Below are 22602 nucleotides of genomic sequence, written 5' to 3'. Positions count from 1 at the left end.
AATTCTTATCGTCATGCTTGACTTGCTGCTCTGTGTGCAACGTATCCAGCGTCCTTCTTTCTTCCTTGTCTTCCTGCAACATGGTTGGGAAATAAACTCAATACAATTCCATCTTTTTCAGTTACGTTTTGTTGTAAAGGAGTCCCACAGAGCCGCTGCAAATTTTAACTTGGTTCTTTGTGGACGATGGACAGACAGACAAGGCCAGGCTTTGAGCGGTAAAATCAGTAAAATTGACAGCTGGGCGAGTCGGTTTTGATTCATCGTAAGTAGCGCTTTAAACGGGACACAGAAGAGAAGACACACACGACGGTGCTACGACCTACTAATTTTTCTCAAAACTTCCACCGATGTTTGGTACAATCTTTTTTTTTTATTATTTCCGGCTATTCATCTTGCAAAAACTTACTAGAATGCATATTGAAGAGATCAAACAAGGAAACCTATATTATTAGATAATTACTGTGCCTAGTTCGCACATGCCTTACACCTATCGACCCCAGTGCTCTGACTGGCTGGGCCACCAGCAAAATTTATAAACTGTTGGCACCACCTACGCATGTTTTTATGATGTCAAGGATGATGTAGTTTGAGCAGCGTGATCGAAATACTCTTAGCATTGCACCTAGCAGCCTTTGTAAACATATTACGTGCATTATTAAATCTTTGTGATCAAAAAAGAGGCTTCACAAAAAGAGCTCAAAACTGACAGAATATATTTGTTTGAATTGCTATTCCAAAGCATAATAAACACCTTCCTTCCCAATTGACAAACGCTCAGAAACGTATTAATGACCCAGTCTCTGCGTTAGAGCAAGAGCTTAATTGCTGGCTATTTGCATGTTATGTGCATCAAGTGAAAGGACATGGTTGTATAAAATGGAACTGTTGCGTGCATAGCACGCATGAGTCTGCGCCATCGTCGAGGCTGGCACGAGAGTATCACCACGCCTGGTCGTTTACGCCATCATTTTTTTTTCCTCGTACGAAACTGCACACTCCATAAACTTTCCCCGCGTTTACCTTCCATAAACTCCAGGTTCATCAAGTTTATTCGGCGCACTGCGCGTTCTTGTTTTTCTCTAGTTATTTGGACGTGCACGAGACGATGTCATCTGCATGCCCATTAACTCACTTGCCGGATGATGACACCGAGAGGCAGGCGAGTTACAGAAGCGACGAGTTTCTACAAAGTACGAAAAGTAGAAGGGGACGGACAATCTGTTCGTCACGGGAGCTGCTGTTCCGTGCTTCCTCTTTTTTTCTTTGGCACTCGAGAAGACACCATGCACGAAAGCATGATGTTGCCTTGTGCGTACACTAGCATCATTTTCCGGTCGCTTTCGGAAGCGCGAGTTGTGATCCTGAAAAACGAAAACAGGCTCACTGGGTATCATTAATTTCACGCTTGCCTGAGCACTTGAAGCTGGAGACGCTGAAGCCCTCTTAACCTCGATTCCGTTTTTAGAAGTGGTCCCCTTTACCAGAGAAACGAGCTAGAGAGGCTTCGATTTCGAAAAGCAATTTCATGCTCTCAGGGAGCAAAGGAGGTTACTTTTTTCCTTGTCAAACGTCACCGTTACCCTTTCTGGGCTCCTACACGCGAGATTTTGGGTTCGATTCCCGGCGTTTGTTTGTTTTTGACGAAGCAGAATAACAGCCGTGTGCGGGATATATTTTTTAACGCACCCGAAGTGGCACAATTTTCTCTCCGTGGAAACAAGAGAAGCAACGAATCTTTTTTTTTTTTTTTTTTTTTTTTTTTTTTTTTTGCAGAACTCGGAGTATTCAGATGGAAAATGTGTTGGCTGCGAAGAACAGTTTTACACAAGGCTTGTCGTTCGTACAAGGGATACATTTTTAACTGCTTATTTTCATCTTCGACAAAACGGCCTAAATGCAAAAGTAATAACAAGCACTAAAAAGCACTCAATTTTTCCCTCTCTCCAAATGAGACCAAACAACGGCGCCTACTTTTTGCGTGTGCGTTTTAAGCTCTGGCTTGTACCTCCTTGGGACTTCCTCAAGTTTCTCCTGCCTCAACTCAGTGGCGTGTTGCCAAAGGCCTTTGCGTTTCAGGGATATTCCCCTCTTTCACGCCTCTCTCTCTCTCTCTATCTTTATCTTTCTCTCTCTCTCTCTCTTCATCTCTCTCCCTTCTTTTCGCGGGGCAGGATGGCGAGCAATTTTTTTTTCTGCAGTCCTGTTTGGGGTAAAATTCTGTCTATCCCATCTGCGACGAGGCTTTGCGGAACATATCATTCAGAATAATAATGACTAGCATGCTGCATAATCAACTAATGTAGGACATCTAACAACAAAGAGACACGTCTTATGCAATAACTGGTTTTCAAGCAGTGTGCAAAACTTGCAACACAGTCAACGGTATGTTTCATTTCAACCACGAAAAAATCGCCACAAATAAAGAAGAGCCTCCTCGCTATAAATGAAGAGTATAAAGTTTGTTCAATCAATCGAATGTTAACCTTCACTTTCATTTGAAACCCTAACCTCAATCAACTCAAACTTGTTAGCTAAAGTTGAGGCCAAGTCCAGCACCACTCGGTAAGCAGGGTGAGGCCCCTCAACTAGCCTAAATCATAAAAGAACAGCCCAAGCTCGTTTGGCGTTGAGGTCGGCCTCGTGAGGTCGGAACCTCGCGAGGTTGCCTACGTTTCTTTGTCGCGCGGAAAATTTCCTCAAGCCGTTGTTTTATACTCACACGACTCTCGTGCCAACAAGAAATCTGGTTCAGCGAAATGAGTGCGGTTCGAAAGCTTGTGCTCTTTTGGCAGTGCAAAACTTGACCAAATTCCGCTATACCGCTGTTAAATAGAACTATACACTGTTTCGGCCGTGACCTGCGCTTTCCTCATCGACTGTTAAAACGTGTAAACGCACTGCCATCAAAATAATTGCTCTACCTTTGACGCTTAATTAAGTAAACCACGCAACAAGATAATTAATTACAAAGTCATACGTTTTCTAAACTTTAGGAGATAGTTTTGCGTCTGCCCAAGATAGATCACGAGACCGGGTATCCTGTCAATAGCGTCCCGGAGCGGCGGGCGGCTGCCATGTCCTTAATTACGCCCATCACTCAGGTCTCACACCGATTATTTTTCCGCGACCTTGCATGAGTCGGCTTACGGAGCGAGTGGAGCAAATGGAGTGCTCGCCCGGATTTTAGCATAGGCACAATTCTGTCTGCCTTGCAAGAAGAAGACAATAGTTCTGAACCACACAGACTGATTTGCATTTTAAGTGATTTCAGCGCAAATGTGTTTGAGATATTATATTACAGCATATATCAATCCGGCTGGCAAGCGCTGCCGCTGTTTTCTGATGGCAGGAAGTAACCGAACACACTCACTGAACAAAGTGTGCTGTTGGGCGTGTTGGTAGTTCTTGTAAAAAATAGCTACAGCGAGAATCGAAACGAGGACACAGAAAGACGACGGGACGAGCGCTGAGCGCGACTGCAATTAGCGTCACTAGAATGGAAGGGTGCAAGGTTAAACAACAAAAAATTGCGCCCACCTCCCCGCGATGGGAACCCTGTGTAGATGCGACGCATCGTGGGGTTCACTTGGTGTTTCCGTTGGATTGATTCTGAAATCGCGTGAAACGTGTCCGGAACGCGTATGATTATTATGTTTTATGATTATTATTATGTTTTATTGGCCAATCTTGGTCAATCTTTCTAAGTGGTATGCTTGGGGCTTCGCTGTCGCAACGACCTTTACTCCATCATTGTTGCTGTAAGTGGGAGCTTCTTTTCTTTTATTGCAAGTGTTAATCATTGCCCCATCATGCGTTGTATCAGTAGCTTCTTGACGTAGTTTGAATGAGTCAAGGATATAAGGCGCGTTCGTAGCACTTGATTCTGTATCGGTTTTGTGGCGCAGTGGGAAGAGCACCATGTACCTCGCGTTCTGCCCACAGGGTCGTGAGATCGAAACCGGGCGCCGCTAACTATTATTTTTTTTATAGTGTAGGGGAAGGGGTGCGGACAACGTCGTATGGAGGGACAAGGCGAGTGAATGAGATGCAGTCGCATCTAAAAGAGCCCGTTGAACTAGAAATAAAGCCTAACAAAGTGCACTGTTGGGAGAGTTGGTAGTTTATTAAACTACCAACTACCAACAATGAACTACCAACTCGCCCAACAGGACCCTTTGTTAAGCTTTATTTCTAGTTTATCGGGCTCTTTTTCTTGTTTAACCTTGCACCCTTCCATTCTAGTTACACTAATTGCAGTCGCGCTCAGTGCTCGTACCGTCGTCTTTCTGTGTCCTTGTTTCGATTCGCGCTGTAGCAGTTTTTTACACTCACTGAGCGAGAAAAACAGCCCGTCAGGTTCGGGGTGCGGTTGAATAAATTTATAGGAGACGATTATTTCGACATTTACAGTACGTCTGAGAACTCTGGTGTGGTAAAAACAGTAGGTTGGCGTGTCAGAAGTTGACAGAGCGCATGAGCAATCGATGTCAGCCCCTAGCGTTTCGGTTGCTAAAAAAAAAGATCACTCTTGGTTACACTAAGAGGACATTTTTGTTTATGTAAAAAAAGTGCCCGATGAAAAATACACTGACGTAGTATTACACCATCATAAACACTTCCAGAAAGACAGCTGTGACAGATCGGCTGCGACGGTTTGTTTTATACACGCTGTTTATTTTCTGAGAAGAAAGAACAAGACCGATGACAAACGACTACATTTAGGGCGTTCAAATCATAAGCGGGAAGGAAGGAGGGAGTGTGCGAGCGCATTAATCTCCCTTGGTCACTCTGACTGACGGCGACCATTTGTTGGTTAAGGAATTTGGCACGAAATCTGTTTTTTTTTTTTTACAGGCAGAAAACTAGTGTCCCTCTAAAAACAAATTAAAATCTGGAAGACCATGTTCGTAGCTGTGCCCAAACATAAAGATATAGATTCCCGCCGCAGTGTATTTCGATAATACCCGCAAAGCCACACGTATCCTGCGCGCCGACGTTTCCTTCTAAATCAAACGCGCCCTCTCGTTCCGCGCACGTTTTTTTTTTTTTTTTTTTTTTTCCAATACAGGGGCGTCAACTGGCTGGCGACGACTGAAAGCTCTGCGCGGGCGCCAAAAACCGCGCAGAAATCGCGCGAGAGATTCTTCCCGGCGACTGTTCCGGCACGCGTTCTTTGTGTGCGCGCCAGCGAGGATCAATAGCGCGGCGGGGCTCCACTTTCTAGGCTTATCAGATTTAGTCCCGAGGCTGGGCGACGCCCGCGGCTTCCGGCAGCCGACCTCCCGCCGCCGGTGCTGCCGATTGTGTGCCACTCTGTTTGCTTTGTCTTCCTCCTCCTTGCGCGCCCTCTTGTGCCGCTGGGAGGAATTTTCGTTATCTCAGCCGAGGCCAAACAGAGCACCCCGGCGCCGCTAAAAGCACTTCCGAATGAGAATCGAAACCGGCTCTTTTATTTAGCTTGGCGGGTTAAGCGAGCACGTGACTGCCAGGTTCCGGGTCATTTGGTTTGGTAATAACTATTAGCTACGCCGCGCCGCAGTTTCCTGCGCAGCGCTGTCACTTTTTTATCTATGCTTAAAATTTCGAGAAACTCAAGCACTGACAGTATTTTTTTTTTGAAAGCTAAAACAAAATTTGCGTGGAGAAGGTAAACAGGTTATAAAATAGATTCGGCCATTTATGCGAAACTGTTAACTTTTCCATTTACTGAGATATCAGTGTTAATAACAGCTTGATTAGGGCTGAAATCAGCGCAACAAACTGAAATAATGCCCTACCAGGGCGGGTGACGACGATTGACTGGTTACATGCTTTGCTCGCATTTGTCTCTCCGCAGTGGTAGCAAAGGTAACCATCGCCGTTGGCTGCCACTCGCCGTCTCCGCCTGAAAACAACTGTCACCAGTGGCTCAAAAGCAGCCGTCCAATGTTTTCTCTACAAAAGAGTTTTCCCGCAAGTGACCTCATCTGTCCTTTTGAAGGCACAGGACACCCACTGCCTCTGTTTCTCTCGTCCGGGCTCCCGCACACACCGCGCTAATTGTAAGAGGCTACTACGAACAGCCGTACGCTTTAAAATGCAGAGCGGTATCGTGTAAATGAGGACACATTTGCGTTCACAGCATTCGCACGCATGAAGGCCGACTACCAACACCAGGCTATGCAGCAAAATAAAAAGTCCTTATACATCGTATTCCCCTTTCTCATCCTCCCATCACATCATTCCTCAAATTGCACAACCCTTTTTGACTAATAAAATGCTTCAGAATGACGCAAAGGCAGTTTTTTTTTTCGCGTTCTTAACAAAATAAAGCGTGTACGTATTTTCCCAGTTCATTTGCCGCCCAGTACATTGCATTCGACAGCGAGGGGGACACATGACCTTTCGAAAAAATCGGCTGCTCTGCCGGAGCGTGTTGTGTGGCTACGCCGCTAAGTGGCGTATGGGGTTGGCTGAACGCGATCAGCAGAGCGCGGCCGCACGGAAGGGAGAAGGTCGCCCAGAATGAGCATCATCTGTTCCCGACAGGTTCATTCGGGCGAGCTTGAAAACGACCGGCGGCGCTTGCAACCGACTATAATGGCGGGTCATGAGTCGCTGTGTGGGTCAGTTGAGCCGTCGAGGAATCGAGATCGAGAGCCCCCAGCACGGACCAGTGGCATGGCGCAGCCCACAAATGTGTTTTTAAGCATCAAATGTTTGTGGGAAGTTTCGGAGGTTTGTGGTGCCCTTCTTACACTATTTTAATCGATGTCCTCATTACCCGCGGATTGATCCCGGAGATAGAAATTTCCCTGCACACCTCCCATATCGGCACCGCAGACTTGCTTCTTGGTGTAGCAATAGAGGGAGGGCCCTTAAAACCAAATCTGGGCAGTATTTATGAGCTCGTCAATCGTTCGGACGCACCCCCCCCCCCCCCCCCTCGGACACACCCCTCATCGGCCACCCCTCCAAACTACGAAGCTCATTTCACTGTACGAAACGAAGCGTCCCTCGGAAGACAAGAGATCATGATGCTCGAGAGAGCCAAGCAAGCGTGTCAGTGGCCTCAAAATTTTGTGGTCATTCCAGGACAGGCCATGTTGCGTTCTAGAAATCAGTTATACGCCTTCCTCGGTCCCAAAACGACGGGCAAGTTGCTTTGAAACACGTATAGAGGGCATAACTGATTATCTTATATGTTAAACGTAGAGCATCAGTGGGGAGCGGCGTACTGAGGCATTTGCTCTAAAAGCTCTTCACCAGGTTACACTTCAAAGTTGCACAACTATTCTACAGCTAGTAATGGCGCAGCCACGACACGTTGCAGCGCACAGAGGCCGCTGTGAGTGCAGCACTTTTCCTACTAAACTTGTTTGCAGTGCACGCTAGGGCATCGATAAAGGAGTGACGACTTCTCGAGCAGTTATCACCCACTGCCTGCAGCATGCCGTGCCAACTATCTATGGGGTTGACACTGAGCATCGCCTCCTGTATTTTACAGAGGCGATGCACTGAGACACGGTGTATAGACAGACGGCCGTGATGAATGCATCGGTTCCTCCCTGCCATTTGCATTATCTGCAATCTGACTGGTAGGCTACAATAGCAGCGACTGACGTATTTTCGCCTGCTCCACTTAAGCTGTTCGTTCTTCTCGGCCTTGTTCTGATGACGTTACCTCAGACGGCTTTTTTGTGTGGGCGCCCGTGCTTGACTAGTGATAATCCCGGCTGTTGCTGTCTGGGACCGAGCGCCGACACTTACGTTATATGAATGCTCTGAACCTAGCCCGTGATATGCGTGGCATGTTTCCTACAAGAAATGACCCCCCAAACCACCAGGATATAGAAAACGGCGCTGCTGCTTGCGAGGCAAACATCAGCGCCACGTGCCTATAGGCCCTTTCGACTTCGTCCTCATGGGATGTTCTAGCGCCGATTGAATTGGCGTAGTCTACAGAATCATCTCACTGTACATGCGGAGCACTCAAAGACATGCCAAGATGCTATCAATGGATGAAAGCGCCTGCACGAGATCACGCGCGTCAGGATTCAATAGGGACACCGAAAGGGGGTGTATTGTTGTGAAGGACCCCGGCGAAATTAACGCACCCTGTACACGTGCGGTATCTGTGCTGCGAACACAGCTGTTCCCGCTCCGGGTGATTGCGGCAGTTTATGGCGACTTGTTTACGATACGCCATCGATGCGGTCGCGTCGTCCCGTCGGCTGCGCCGGGCCCAAAGCGCGGGTAGCAACCACGTTCACGCATCTGTTGCACCTTTTTTACGCCCCACACGCTTGAATGCAGGCCCTACCCTGCCTTTTACGGCCTCGTGCTCGGCTATTCACGCCCTTCCTGGAAGTGACTTTTCTATATCCACAAGCCTCTTTTCTATGGGGCAAGAAAGACAATGTGTAAGGCAGACGTCGCGCCCGTAAACAGTCCCCTAGCCGCTTTCATCTAACAAAGCCAGTTTACTTTTCAAAGTGAGAATGTTTGTCACTACTCGACCTAGTATTAGGTACCTTATTCTAGCTATACTTTTTTAACACGAAAGTGTTTTATTCCCCCATACAACAAGATTTCGCTGACGTCATATCCATCGCGGAAGTGACTTCAGCACAACGAAGCAAGCGGCCTGTAAAGGGTGCACCCCTGCACAAAGGGTCTTCTTGCGAGGAAACAACCTATAGTACTAAAGAGTACGTTATAGTACTTACGGTTGTTCGTTTTCGGGTTTTATATTATAACACGGAAATGTTATATGCCGCCATACAACAAGATTTCAGCGATGTCGTATCCGTCACGGAGAGGACGCCATTACACCTTTGCCGGAGCGACCCGACAGCAGGACGTCGCTCGCCAAGCACACCCACAAGACAGCCGCTGATCCGCAAATCACGCTCAGCTGTGGATTTCGCTGCACATTTCCTTTTCTTGTTTTACCGATTCCTATGACAGAGGAATCGACGACATTTTTTTCAAAGTGTTTACTTTTGACCCTTAACCCCCCAGTTGCTTCTGTACCGACCGAGGTAAATAGAGCCCTAAATAATTTATGTTCCACAAAGTTTTATTCATTCTCTACTTGTTTGAAGTTGTTGTTTTAATTGATCCTTTATTTGTAACGCAGGGTCCTATCATTACCTATCTTTCCCAATGGCAGAAACAAAAATAACTGTTTCTGTTTCTTTTTCTTTGCTAGGCTTGCAGTATGTGCGAGCAAATATGACTTAGTTCAGGCGTGAGTCTATTTCCTGATATTAATTTCGACGCTAAATAGCTGTGTTTCTGTGACCTTCCAATTCACTGCAAGGTCGTTCATGACCACACCAAAGAGATACAGTGGCTTAGAAGTGCTCTTGCACGCGCCCTTCTCAACTGAGCTTTGCCAAAGCCTACATGGCGTGCCCTATAAATGCGAATCCGTGATCACATTACAAATGGTTATCGACTCGAAAGAAATATTCCCCAGGCAAACAGATACATCACTATTCAAAACAACGTTTCTAGACAAAGATAGCCTCACCGCACTGCCCCCGCATTGCGCTGCTGGCCCCGAGGGTATAGCTTACATTCTCGGCGGCGTTGCTGCTTATATTAGGTTGCAGTTAACAAAAAAAGCACCAAAATTTGGTGAAGGACTTCGACGTGGTCTAAATATTTCCGCAGTATTCCACCAGTACACGCCTTATCTCCCAGGTAGCTTTTGACGTAAAACAAACAACTGTGGTTGATTCCTCTGTCACAGGAATCAATAAAACACGAAAGTGAAATGTGCAGCGAAATCTGCAGCTGAGCATGATTTGCGGATCGGTGGCTGTCTTGTGGGTGTGCTTGGCGAGCGACGTCCTGCTGGCGGGTCACTTCGGCAAAGGTGTACTGGCGCATTTCCGTGACGGATATGACGACAGTGAAATCTTGGGGTATCGCGGCAGAAAACACTTTCGTGTTAAAATATAAAATCCGAAAACGGACAACCCTAAGTATAACGTACTCTTTAGTACTAAAGTTTGCTTCCCCGCAAAAAGACCCTGTGTGCAGGGGTGCACCCTTTACAGGCCGCTGGCTTCGTTGTACTGGCGTCACTTCCGTGACGGATTTGACGTCAGCGAAATCTTCGTGTATCCGGGAAGAAAACATTTGCATGTTAAAATTTGAACATTACCTAGGCTACAGTCAAAGTGCGAAGCGAGGTATCGCCACAACACAGGGTTGCTCTGGCGTCGTAATCCAAAATCAGGTGACAAATCCCCCCCCCCCCCCCAAAAAAAAAATAGGGGCCTAAGATTTTAAAAACGGTACTGATGAGGGCTTACGTTTAAGCGTTTACAAATTCGAAACAAATCGAGTAAGCGCCATCTACGGAACCCTGTTTTGCGCCAAACTTCAGCACGGTACTTTCTATCTGGGTCACAGGCAGAATAAATTCGACGGATCTTTATACATTCCATTGCACGGTGCAGCGTGCGGGATCGCTTTCGTATACCCCTAACAAGTACGCCTGCTGCCATAAAAGCCGTTTAGAACGTAGCCTTCCAGCGCTGCTATCGGCCAATGATCGACGCACTAGAAAAATGTGCCAAATGGGCGACACCGTACCGCCGAGGGGATTTGGGGCGAAATGTTCGGGAGAGCGCGCATGCGATTTGCGCAATGTGCGTGGTTTCGGTTCCAGGAAAATCGGTGCCCATTATAGGACAAAATGAGCGGGGAATTATTCCACGGACACTAAGGCGAGGAGCGAAAAGCGAGTTCTGCACGTCAGGGGGATGAGTCCAGTGTGTTACATACATATATGCTCCCACTGAACCAGCGTATTGTCCGTCCAAAAAATGTTTTTCTTCCTTTCCAACTACCAAAAACTGTAACAGGCAGCATTCAGATGTCACATGTGGGTGACATGCGACACTGTCGGCTATCTTCACGGACTGTGTGACAGAAAGACGACAAGCCGACCGCTCGTGCGTACAGCCTTCGCGCAAGCTGTCGGTGCGTCGTCATTTTGTCATACCGTCACTCGACGACCCCGCAGGATCTGTTAAGATACGTTAAGACACGTCCGCATTCTGATCAATAAATTGTGTGAACCATTTTGACAGCCATAATCATCATTATCATCAACCTACTCAGGTCCACTGTTCATTTTGTTCATTTATGGCCGATAGCGGCACGGAAAGTGGGAGCTCAGCAAGCATGGACGATTCCACCAAATCGGTGAAACCTGAGAAACATAACGTCCCCTGATTGGCGACAATGTTACTTTCGGTTGCTCTTGCACCATGCCACTTCCTCGCTCGCTTGTGCGTTTTAAAAGCAACGTTGGCATCTTCCGTCGCCGGACAGGCGCTAGTAATGTCACAGAAGAGTCGCAGTTTTGCTTTTAGCGACCTTACTACATATGTATTCGGAGTTTTAGTTATAACGAAAAAACCTTTAAAAAAGAACAAAAGCCAAATTAGTCTAGACTCCATGCGCGTGACAATAGCCTGACGCGAAAGTCTAGTCTTCACAAACAAGTTTCCGCATTTCTGCGATGCCCCATTGAACTTCGAAAAATTGCGGGAAGGGACACGTGGTCATGTCCGTTCTTTATTTTTGGCGGCAATATTAATGCGAGCTTTGTCGGGGCAATCACAGTCCCATACTTGTACATTGCTGCGTCTAGGGGCAGAAGGACGTTGGGAAGCTTGTATTACCATGACAATATTCAAGCGAAGCTTCAAATGACGACTTTAACGTGCGATGTCTGAATGCTAAACGCCGTACAGTAAAGCCCAATTTAAGGAGCCCTGATGATGATGTAAAGAGAATTTATTGTAACCCACATATTGAGCTGTATTCACGTTCTGGTGTCCGTGGGTAGACCACGGGTGATTCGTTCAGCCGAGGATCCGGCGGTGATGTGGCCAAGCGCTCGGGAGCGCATTGCTTTCCCTCAGTTATTGTTCATTGCATGTTTGCCATCAAGATTCGCGTGTTTTACCTTTTCGTTTAGAAAATAGACCTTTGATATTATTTATTTATTTATTTATTTGCTATCTATTTGCTATTTTTTCTTTTCATTCGCTATTTTTGCTATTTATTAGTTAAACTGTTTGTCAGTCTGTCTGTCTGTCTGTCTGTCTGTCTGCATATTTATTTGCCTGCATTTTTGTTTGTTTGTTTGTTTGTTTGTTTGTTTGTTTGTTTGTTTGTTTGTTTGTTTGTTTGTTTGTTTGTTTGTTTGTTTGTTTGTTTGTTTGTTTGTGTTTGTTTGTTTGTTTGTTTGTTTGTTTGTTTGTTTGTTTGTGTTTGTTTGTTTGGAAACGAGTGAGGCAACTTTTCACTCTTCCCTCGTACATGCCTACGTGGGTGGACTGAAAAACGTATTTTTAGAATGGGGCTATGGAACCAGATTTTTTTTAATAGGCCGACGCAGTAACATTTCGGGCTCAGTAAAAAAGCAGGAAGATTGAGGGCTTTTTCGTTATTGCTATACTGGCGTGTCGGGCGGGAGTAATTTGGTACGGGCTGTTCGATTGGGAACGGCTTCGAGAGCGAGTTTTGGGTAGCCCCGAGTTTAACGATATTCCATAAAAGGCGCAAAATTTCTAGCCGCTAAACCACTGACTCATCATTAAAATACGCACTCTTTTTATCCATTTCATTCACATTCCGCACTGTTAGCTTAACTTCGTATACCCTGCAACGACATGTCGGTGTTCCTCTAAAGCGAGGCACGAAGCTTTACGCCTTGGGCAGATTGTGCTATTAGCTCTTCGCGCGTGTGTAGTACGGGGGCCTCTGCTGCTCACCCTCGAAAATGTTAGTAGTAATTATGTCGCTTTGGAAACTCTGGACGAAAAGTTACATTCACTGCAGTGCCTGTTTTTTCTTATGAGTCCTATTTTACGGCTTCCATTCGAGTTCTTAAAATTGTAGAATTTATTGCAAGAAATTCACTGGCGAACGCCGACGTATCCGTGCCCGGACGTTCGGTCTTTTTTATGTTTTCTTCCGTATTGTATATATTGTCAATGGCCTTATCAATGTTCCCCCACAATATGACGTCGATGTCTTATCCCCCTTTACGGTGATGACCAACCCAGCCTTGTATCCTAGTGTGGTAAGCGACGGATGGCTGGCGCCCCGCAAGAAAGCCTAAATGACCGTTACACCACGACGCAGCTTAGAACTCGGTTCCCTCGAAACGCAACTATAGGACACTACCACGTCCGCACGCTCAACGATCGAAGCGACGAAGCAGCGGGCGTATTGTCGGCGTCAGATGTTCCAACCGTGGCCGAGGAGAGAGAGCGGCCTTCGGATGGAGCAAGCGTGGTTCCACGCTTGATTAAAGAGTGACGCTGGCTGGCCGGATTCGGCTTGTGTTGGCTCGACGCGCGTTCCTCGGGCCACTTTATCAAATCAATCTGCAATCAAGCGTGTGCGAGCCCTGCAACGGGACAAAAAACGCACGCCGACGCACAGTTGCGCAAACGGTCCGAAACCGTTACCGCTCGGGAACAGCTGATGCAAGCTCGCAAAAGAAACTTCAGCTTGGCTTGCGACCGTGTGCACTGCTTTTGCTCCTTTCAATGCCCACTATCGTTGTCCCCTTTTTTTTTATCTCGCTTTTTTTATACTGCTCCCACGCTTTATCGCGGGCGTCAGGCAGCGTAAATGGAGCAGCGGTGCGTTTTGTGATCTCTGCTCGATTCAGTGGGGTCTTGGGCTAAACGACATTGTCTGCACGTCGTGTGCACATAGTTGTCTTAACTGGAATCCAGGTATTGTTGCTCAGCAAGCGAAAAGCGTGGAGCCTTAGGTTCTTGACGCACGGTAATAGCAAAATTGTTGTCGCCTTGCGAGAGACCACAAAGTCATCATAGAGTTCAAGTCGGCTTCTTCAAGGGGAATCGGGTGGCTGCCCTACTTTTATGATGACTGCACAAAAGAACCGGTGCGCTGTGTCAGCTATTTGGTGACCGACTGCACTGAGAAATATTCCCGAGAAATGGAACGGTGGTGCATGGTGGTGTGATTTGATTGATTGCAGGGTTTAACGCGCCGACGCAACGCAGACGATGAGGCGCGCCGTAGTGTAGGGCTCCGGATTAATTTTAACCACCCGGGAATCTTTAACGTGCGCCGAAATCTCGTACACACGGGCGTCGTTGCTTTTCGCCTCAATCAGAAAAGCGTCCGCCGCGGCCAGGAATCGAACCCGCGAACTCGTGCTCAGCTGCATCCAAGGTGGTGTGATTCCCAATGAGAAAAAACATTGGCTCGGGCACGGGTTCGATTCCTATGGCCGACAAAATTCGTATAATTTGTTCTGCAGCACCGGTGTCGACATTGCTGCGTTCGTGATGTGTGACGTTCACATTTCGACAACGAAATGTAGGGTAGCACATACCTGCACACAGGGGTATTTGCAGGGCTTCTAACGAAATAAATAATATCATTCAATCAATTTCAATCAATAAATTATCCAAATCAATCCTTACATTTCATTCAATCAGTTATATCTGCGCAATACAACAACAGCTGACCCAGACACTAGCGTCATATAGCTGTGGGGTCGCCTCTCAAAATTTCCGAACATCCGTGGTGAAAGTGTCACGCACGCACACAAATCTTAAAATGGGTAGCGTTCCACTAAAGGCATTTTGTGCCAACGTCTAACCTCGCCGGAAGCAGAGGGTGCAGAAAAAAATTGTCCTGATGTAGGGGGGTTTCACAAACTCGCTATAAGAGGATTATTTCCGTGGTTTGTTTATCCTCACTATGTCTAAGTGAAATTATGGAGAGCAGACATTCCTTGATTTGATTGATTGTGGAGTTTAACGCTCCGACGCAACGCAGGCGATGAAGCGCGCCGTAGGGAAAAAAAAAGGGGGGGGGGGGGGGCTCCGGATTAATTTTGACCACCAGGGGATCTTTAACGAGCACCGAAATCTCGTACACAGCGGCGTTTTTGCTTTTCGCCTGCATCAGAAAAGCGGCCGCCGCGACCGGGAATCGAACTCGCGACCTCGTGCTCAGCAGCGCAACGCCTTAGCCACTGAGCTACCGGGGCGGGTGGTGCAGCAGATATTCCTTGAAGGCATTTCTGGGCTAATTAATGTGCGCGTCAATCAATCCACCGTCACGTGGGTCGACGCAACGTGTCGTCGTTGAAATGAAATCGAAACCTTATTTTCTTCAGATTCAGGTAACGAATTGTCATACAAGCATTGCGCTTAGTTTTCTTTCCAGTGAAATGAGCAAAAGTATTGCTTTAATGTTTCTCGCGTAGACCGCTTCTCATGTAGACAGCTTTGTAGACCCCTTCCCCGTCTTCATCACATGAGGCCGGGATCCCTGTCCACCAGTTGCTCATTGCAGTTTTATTTTCGCGGGTAAACGAAACTTGGTCTAATCAAGTTGAGCGGTTGCCAGTGTCCAACTTCCGCGTCGCCAGGAGCGGGTCGAATTCGTGCTCTATCTCGTCCCCGGGGGACGCGAGTCGGGGGACCCGGGCCCCCTAAACCCATTTGGTGACACGACGTGCCGCGCGTTACGTGATTCGGGTCAGCGAAATGTCAAGGCGAGGCCCACCCGCCCGACGGTGGCTTCAGAGCCGGAGTCGAACAGACATCCAATATGGTTTGTGAAACAAAACTGCAAGGGTTGTGAAAATTTCGGCGGATGTCACGCACGCGTGAAAATCGACGTAACGCGGAGCTTCCATCGTGGCATACCTGGTTTGATGGCGGTGGTGGTGGTTGTTGTGGGGGATCAGACGGGGTTAGCCTTGCTGGATATGCCATCAATTGCTCCGCCCAAGCTCCTCCTAAATATTCTATGTCAGGGTCCTTTCACCACGAGTTCGCCAGTTCCGTTTCCTGAAGAAAGCTTAGTAGAAGGCGCGACACATCCTTGCGCAGTATCCAATGACCCCTTGGAAAGACGATGTGGTCCAGGGTGTTGTGCGGGGCTGCCAACTGTGAAATTAACGGGTGTGTGGCATTTTTTAGTGTTATCGGGGTTAGCGTACTTGCTGATTTTTTAGAACAGTGAGCAACGGCGAATGCGCCGAATGTGCGTGTCGTAACGAGAAAACTTCAGCATCTCAGTCTCAGCGTCTCAGAAGATTCCACCAGCTTTAGGTGCAGAGAAGGTTATACACGCAAGAACTAAGGCTTTCCCGCATGCTGTGCAGCCAGTCGGGCGCGGTACGGGGTGGCCAGCGTTATCTGGTGCAACCTTCCCGGGCGCCCCCCTCCCCCAACGAAGCGTTTTCCCGGCCCCACGGGTTCGATACGCGAAGGCCAGCGTTATCCGGTGGGGTAAAACTCAGAGGCCCACCCGGCCAAAAAGCAGCAGCAGCAGCAGCAGCAGTGGCGCTACCTAGCACATAGCCCAACGTTACAAGATTAGGTTGCCCCTGGCCTATATTCTGACCGCGTAATCTTATGCGGCCGGCTCCATACAATTTTGCTGAGCATGGGTACTTTTCGCGCTCCAGATACGTACGCTGCGCATTCGCGCCCGACATACGCGACGACTGCAAAGTCGAGAAAAAGAAAAAAAAGAAAACGTTCCTCCTTTCTGGTGCGTGCAGCGGGCTACAAGTAAGAAATTTGGCTGCAGTCGAGTCAAACAAACAAAGATGGGCTATAGCCGACGGGGAAAAACCGTGTGCTGCAAAGAAGAAACGAAAAAGAATGAGAAACGTCTTATTATATATAAAAATGGTATCGCTTTCGTTTCCCTTCCGTGGTTCTATATTAGGAACTGGCAACCAGTGTCGCGCTTTCGATGAGCTCGGTCGTGAAAAATACTGACTTTAAACTGAAGCCGTTTTTGTTGAGCTTTGCCGAAAACAGATACAAACCAACCATTGCAAAAGAACTTCATTTACTTATTCCAAAGTGTTCTGCCCTTCCCGTTTTTTTTTTTTTAATATCATTGTCACCACATATCCAGTTTCCAACTACTGCTCCTGTTCTATTTTTATTCCCCAACACACAGGCTTGGCCACCGTTCCGCATTCCTATCAAAAACGAATTCATGCGCTCAAAAAAGATGGTTCAAATACAAAATCGTTTGCGATTGAATATATAACGCGGCGTCGGAGACGTTAAATTTAGGCCCTAAATATAAGACACCTTCTTAGCCCCCCAATCACGCAGAAATTCAATAAAATAATAATAACATGTCCTTGATATTCGTTTTTTTTTTTTCTGACGGACAAAAAAGTGAGGAGACTGCTTCAAAACTTTTCACGTCCTTTTTTTAAGGCATCGCGCGCCAAAGAGCCCCATATTGCATTTTCATTGTGTCTCACATAGCAACGTAAGCGAGATGAAGAAGAGGACATGATTCGGGGATGCTATGGAGAAAAGAAGAGAAGAAAGACGAGGAACTTTCGGACGACATGATCGTAGTGACAAGCAATTCAGTGTGATTGAAATACAGTTACTCTTTCGTTGCGGCGGCTACGGACTCCATTCTTCCGCAACACCCCCCTCAAGCGCAGTGAAGTTAAATATTTGGTTATGAGGCAGGTATAAGGTATCGTGCCGTGAGCACAGATGCTGAAGCGACCCAGTGAAGGTAGCGAGCGTGTCTCGAGTTCATTGCTTGAGCGGTGATGATTAAACACGGTTCACGCTCATGACCGAACCAATAAAGAAAGGGATGGACTGGGCACGATCACTTCTATCGATGGCCGTGGCCTGGGTTTAGTTTAAAGGAGTACTGGCACAAAATTTTGAAGGTGAGATAACTAGCGGGATAGATTGGTGTGAACACACATCATCTGCAAAATATCAGCGGCAAATACAGCCTAGAACATATTTAAAATCAATTTTGAAGTGTGCGAAACGCAACCGAGCAGCGAGAGGAGGACCTCGAGCAATCGACATTCCCTGAATGTGGACTAAATAAACAATATCCAACACGTCACTATTATAGTTTGCGTTGGCCGCTTCCGTACTGCCGTCGTTTCTCATCAGCTCGCCGCTCCTATCGGAGGTGGGAACTTTTGCTCTCGAGCAACGAACGATCCGATCGCTGGCGGCGGAGGTGCCGGGATTTCCTTGGCTCATCGGGCAGCTGGCCGCGTCTCAGGTTTTACAGCGATTCTAGGCACTTTATTTTTGTTGCTTTTTATCACACTGGACGCGAAAGCGCGACGGGAGCCGCATGGTCGCAGCGCAGGAGGCGGCCACGGCATCGAAGTGGCGCAGGCCGGCGCAGGTAGCTCGAGTGATAGCTTGTTACCGCTGCACAAAATGAGACTCAAGTCCCGAACAATGCAGCACATTAGAGAAAGGCGTTAATGATGTTATGGTGTCATTGCATCAAAAATCGTCATCTGCACCTCTTCGAGAGCGGCAATCGAATATCCGCCTCAGTGTTAAACCTAACACATCTGTAGGTGGACCTCTAGGCAGACCGGCCGGTTGCTCCCAGCGCGCGTCTCCCCACTCACTGCCTCGAGCGTCGCCCGTCGTTCTCTAGCCGCGGCAGCAATTTGCACTCGCGGCACCTGCATCACGTCCACGTCGCTTTTTAATTAAGCGGCTGACGAGATCAGTACGTATGGACAATCGCAGAAACAGCCGCCGACGCGGAATCAGCAGTGCTGCGGCAGCTTTGCTGTGTGATATCCGTCCGACGGTCACGTGGACAGCTTTGTTCACACAAAATCGAGCCTTTCGCAGCGCCAGCTGAAACCTATATTGTGACTGGCCGCATTAAAAACGTCTCTAAATAAACAGCCGTCGCGCGCTGAGCCAAATGAGGTTTCTACACGTGATAAATAGGTCATTAGCTACTTATCGCAACAAAAAAACATACGACGCAAAATTTTTTGTGTCAGTGCCATTTAAGATCAGAGTGGGAGAAAGGAAAGTGTGCTTTCACGAGGTTTTATAAACCATGGATAACCGTAAGCATGGAGATATTGTTTATAGTAGCCCCGTATGAAAGGTGCGAACACCCAGTGGTGAGAAAAAGAAGGCTCACTTTCTGATTAGTGAACAGCAGTGAGGAAGCCAAGGCAACCAAAAAAAAATGAAAAAAATAAACAGCCTTACAGAATGGAACGAACAAATGTAGAAAAATAGTGGGCTTGAAAAGGCATATTGGCATTTTAAGTGTTGGGAAGCCTCGTATCCGAAAGTAAAAAATACAGCGGTTTGTTCAAGAACGAAGATATTCGTAAAGAACTGTATGTGATATGGTAAGCCGTGGCGTCCGCAGTAAGTAAACAGAAACGACTGGACACATTTTGCTGAATTGCGATAGCAGCGCACCGAATCTATCTACATTTTACCTTCCTGAAACCCTGTTAAATAAAGGCAATACGCAAAAAGTGAACTACAAAGCTTAGGAGGTGACTGAACGGAGGCTATTAAGCTGGTGGAGGAAAAGCAGAGGGGAGGATATCACAAAAAGCAGCTTTACCTGTCAAAAACAAATATTACGTATTACGGGTAATATGTCATAATATTACCAGTGATATGTATAACGGTAATATGGGTCGTATGTTTTATAAAACAACGGGAAAAAAGCGCCGAAAAATAAAGCGCCCGCCGCGGTGGCTCAGTGGCCATGGCATTGTGCTGCTGAGCCCAAGAACGCGGGTTCGATTCCCGGCCGCGCCGGCCGCTTTTTTGATGGAGGCAAAACGCAAAACACACCCGTGTGTTCAAGATTTCGGCGCACGTTAAACATCCTCAGGTGGTCAAAATTAATCCGGACCGCTCTACTACGGCGTGCCTCATCACCTGCATTGCGTCGGCGGGTTAATCCTTCTAATCAATGAATCAAAAATAAAGCGAAGCACAAATAAAAATATTGTGCAAAGCACCAACCGCGTAACGCATTGAATCTGCACAAAACTACATATTAGGTAAAGTTTGTACATTTAGTCGTAATAATTGTTTAAGAGAAAATAAATGTCAGAAATTAAAAAAAAAGAACAGAAACACCAAAAACTTAAAAAAAAATAAACGAACGAAATCAAAATGACTACCGTCACCTTCACACGACCAGGCCGAGGTTATATAAGCACACCCCACCCAAAAGAAAAAAAGTTCAGCCCCCACTCCCCTCCCCGAAAAAATTGTGAAAAATACCCAGACATGTAACGGCCTGTACCTGGCGAAGTTAGATTTATTTGTTACAATAGGGCAAATGTACATTACCTGTTGAAGAAAAAAGACTTAAAATCTGTTCTTGGGCATTAGTAGACACTTCTTGGGGTTTCTGTAAAAAAAATTTTCTGCACGCCAGCTTTTCGTTTCTTATTCTTGAAATAATCAATGAATCAAAACTGGCAACTGCATTGGACGGCTCTGTGCTTCACTCCCGTTTTCCTTAACCTTACTGAATCAATGAATGGGAACTGGCCAAACCATAGGACGACTCTGTCTCGCCAGCTTTTCTTATTCTTTTTCTTTTTATTATAATCAATGGCTGCAAACTGGCCGCAATATAAAACGGCTCTTTTATTCACGCCAGCTTTTCCTTGCCAATTTTTTATGGAATAAATTAATCAAAACTATACTAAGGGCTGGGGGACGTTTTTCTTCGCTAGGCTATTCGGGGTTTTTCGTTCGGTTGGTCTTGATAGGCGTCTGACAACTCTTAGCAGCGGAAACGTCGGCAAGGAGGCGAGAATGGAGCGACACAGCTAACCCTTGCTGAGAAACGCCAGTGAGGCGGTAAGGGTCCCGCGCAAATGCGTTGCGAACAACGTCTGAGCAGGCTTCTATTGTACTCCACTCACCACCATTCAACAGGGAGGCAGACGAATTTTTATTGGAATATTCAAGCGGTCCTCAAACAAGCTTCGAGCACGGTCCATAAACGGCCGAAATCATGAGGTTACGTCGTCAAGGGCATCTAAGCGGGATATTGCTTTCTTTTTCACGAGGAGCCGGAAGTTCACATTTACGCTGCAAAGTTTGTCGCCCCTTCCTTTAGCTTAGTTTTAATCCCCGCCATCCCTTTTGGCGCGCTTAACCCGTCACGGGGCACCCTGCCATCCCTCTACTTTTTTCGCGCACGTCCGGCAACGCCAAGCGGGGTCCTTGCAGCCTTGTTTGGTCTCCGTCGACACCGCCGCGTATAATTAATTAGGGTCGTCCGGAGCACGCTTACCCGCCATTGTGTTGGCCTACGTGTGTCCTTCTTCGGTGTATACCGTACGATACACGCGCAAGAGATGCGTGCACCTTGGGGAAAAGAATTGCTGCTTGGGTGGGAGGCTAAAGTTTATACCATGTCGCAGCTTCTCACGCCAGCTGACATCTGATGAATTCATCTATTGCTACAGCCACACAAGAGAACACTACCGTGAACCAGAGGACCACAGAAATCCAACCCTCGTTCACAGTCAGGGAAGCGCATCTGCTAGCTTTTGATTGCGTTAGAGCCGCGAGCAGGCCTCTGCGAGCATGCTGCTAGCACCACGCCGGCATGATTATGGGAGAAGTTCGTTGTGCGCACAACAGATGGGGCCACCATTCCCTTCAACAACTATTTATGTTAATAGCTGGTGCTTTCTTCTCAGCGGCTGGTTAACATAAACAATAAAAAGAGAGATTTGCTGTTTTTTTCTGTTCATTAAAAGCTTCTTCCAGTGCGTGTGCATTTGGGGAAGCGCGGCGGAGTTGTAGAACTTTGCTCGATGCGTTGGTGTCTACGCGTATGTTGTGCATGTCCTCCGCGATCAGCAATGGCACAAAAGAAGAGGCTCCACAAGGATGCGCAGAAAAAGCGATAGGCGCTGAAAGAAAACAGTGGAAAGAAGGAGTACACGAGCCTGCGAAGGACTAAAAAATCACGAGCCATTCCACTCTGTCAAGGTGGATGGCCAGCGAAGCTTATTAGCACACGACATACATGTACCAGATAATTTAGGTAAGAGATACGAGCAAACTGTATTCCTCTTGTGTGTTCACGGTGGTCATACCTAACAGAGACACATGTATACACACCGCCACACACTTTTATTTTGACTGTCCTGATCTTGGAAATGGGGCATATTGATAAGTATATTAATCTACTGAAAATGCATGTACAAGTGTTGAGACTTATGTTTGTGGTGAAAATTATGTTTTAATCTTCAAAATAGTGTTTGTTATTAACTAGACCCCTCATGATGCCCACCCAAGTGATGAGACGTTAAAGCTTGGAGTCCAAATCAAGCGCGCGATTTTGAATATGACCGCAGGCTAATTAATAGCCCACACACCGGGAAGCTCGTTTTTCCAATGCCTCGTGTTATGACACGCCTCGCGCTTCGAAGACAAGTGGAGCCTCGGAAGTTTCTGCTCTCGGACGGAAAAAATACACGAAGCCCTACCCATGTAAGCTTCGCTTTGAGAATGCCCTGAGGCGTCTCTTTGTGGTAGGGCGCCAAACAACAACAAAGGAGATCCAAATTTACTGATGCTGAGTCTGACACACACACGCTCAGGACGACAGGCAAGTTCAATTCATGCCCATTTAATTTCGCAAATGAATTAAATGAGGCGTGCTGGCGCACACAGAACGAGTTTCTATCCGATCGTCCCACAATTTTTTAGTTGGTCAGCAAAGTGAAAGCATGTAAAAAAAATTGCC

General features: G+C 47.0%; 1 protein-coding gene and 1 long non-coding RNA gene across 7 annotated transcripts in view; one reads left to right on the top strand and one right to left on the bottom strand.

The window, feature by feature from the left end:
- Window positions 1–22602, top strand: part of LOC144153792 (uncharacterized) — a 176349-nt gene that overhangs the window by 25701 nt on the left and 128046 nt on the right. The window lies entirely within an intron of this gene.
- The window catches only part of LOC144153793 (uncharacterized), a 361456-nt gene that overhangs the window by 313369 nt on the left and 25485 nt on the right, over window positions 1–22602 (bottom strand). The window contains exon 2 of one of the 5 annotated variants that reach the window (XR_013319377.1): window positions 13227–13429. The exons of the other annotated variants lie outside the window; for them this stretch is intronic. This is a non-coding gene — a long non-coding RNA (uncharacterized LOC144153793). Of the gene's footprint in view, window positions 1–13226; window positions 13430–22602 lie in introns of those variants that run through there. 5 annotated transcript variants of the gene reach the window in all.

This window comes from Haemaphysalis longicornis, unplaced genomic scaffold (genome assembly GCF_048455015.1).
Source record: "Haemaphysalis longicornis isolate Haplotype H1 unplaced genomic scaffold, Haemaphysalis longicornis Haplotype H1 scaffold_9, whole genome shotgun sequence".
Taxonomy (NCBI): domain Eukaryota; kingdom Metazoa; phylum Arthropoda; class Arachnida; order Ixodida; family Ixodidae; genus Haemaphysalis; species Haemaphysalis longicornis.
Note: the sequence above shows the minus strand (reverse complement) of the source record. Positions and strands in the feature narration are given on the sequence as shown.